The sequence below is a fragment of the Tarenaya hassleriana genome, unplaced genomic scaffold, assembly GCF_000463585.1.
Source record: "Tarenaya hassleriana unplaced genomic scaffold, ASM46358v1 Cleome2289, whole genome shotgun sequence".
In the NCBI taxonomy this organism is placed as follows: domain Eukaryota; kingdom Viridiplantae; phylum Streptophyta; class Magnoliopsida; order Brassicales; family Cleomaceae; genus Tarenaya; species Tarenaya hassleriana.
The window spans coordinates 1-1,191 of record NW_010965618.1 but is presented as its reverse complement, the minus strand read 5'-3'; the positions used below and the strand labels follow the sequence as shown (position 1 = coordinate 1,191).

General features: G+C 34.5%; 1 long non-coding RNA gene across 2 annotated transcripts; it reads left to right on the top strand.

The window, feature by feature from the left end:
- Positions 1–6: 6 nt before the first annotated feature.
- LOC104815205 lies at positions 7–1,185 on the top strand. Of its 2 annotated transcripts, none has more exons than XR_772050.1 (4): positions 7–107; positions 436–476; positions 661–808; positions 1,072–1,185. It is a non-coding gene; the product is annotated as an uncharacterized LOC104815205 (long non-coding RNA). The 2 variants fall into 2 exon arrangements; XR_772051.1 differs by having other exon boundaries at positions 661–943.
- Positions 1,186–1,191: the final 6 nt, after the last annotated feature.

Here is a 1,191-nt window from a genome sequence, read left to right as displayed (position 1 = left end):
AAAACATTTACCATTTTGGTATGTTTAGGAAGGCCATGTTCTGTTTCTCGTCCATTATTTGTGCAGGGAATCCCTTGATAGCACTTTTCGAAACTCAAAACAAAAAGGTATGTTGAATTGTTTTTTTTATAATAAATATGGATGCTCTCTTTTTCATAGACATGTGTTTTATTCTGAAGAAAAAAATCAGTTCGATGATTTTGATTCCTTTCCTTGTATATATGGCTTTTATTGAACAAGTCTTCGAATGAGATCTGAAAAACCCGTCGTTTGAAGTTTTTTTTTCTCACAATTTTTGACAGTGGTTGGATATTAGGTCTATTTAGTGCGTTTGATAGTTTTGAGTACAATTTTGACATCCATAGCTAACATTAGATTTCTGGTTTTGGTTAAGTTGACAACTTACTTTCATGTTTTCTTAATTTTTTTCCACAGATTAGAAGCAAGGTGCTACTTGATTTACAAAACGTAAAATGGTATGGCATTGGACATCTGAATATTCAGTGGAGATTCTCTTTTCAACTATATTAGATTACATCACAACTTTCAATTGTGGACTTTTGTTGATCTCATTATACTGCTCAATCTTGTTGGGGCCTTGCTTTTTTGCTGACAAATTTCCTTTGATTCTTTTACCCTGAATGAGTGAATGACTACCAGCTGCTGGTTGTGCACTATGTACTGGCTGAACTACTTCGATTCTATTCTACTTATATGCTGACCGGGGTACCACAAAAGTGGCAAATTGGGTGGCGAAGGTATTAAGCAACTTACAATATCAGGCATTGATGGCCTCACAAAAGATGCTGTAAGAATTTTACAGTTGTTTTATCGATTTAATTTACAATACAGCGTTGGCAGGCCGAGAAAGTTACAGATTTTTGTATGTAAAATTAACATTAAGTTGATCCATCGTTATATATGGACGATAATATTATTTCAGGTCAGTCTCGAACTTCATCTCATGTTACTTTTCATGTATGGGTTGCAGGCTAAACAAATTGCTGCCTTCTAGAAACTGCATAAATGGTTTTGTGAAATTGATCCACCGTTCTTATGTTTCTTTGGCAGATGGATTATCTATCGACCCTGCAAATGCGCGTTGGTTGGCCTGGAAAGTTACAGACTTTTGGTAGTAAAATTCTTGAACTTTACATTGATCCACCGTTATATATAGATGATTTTTTTTTT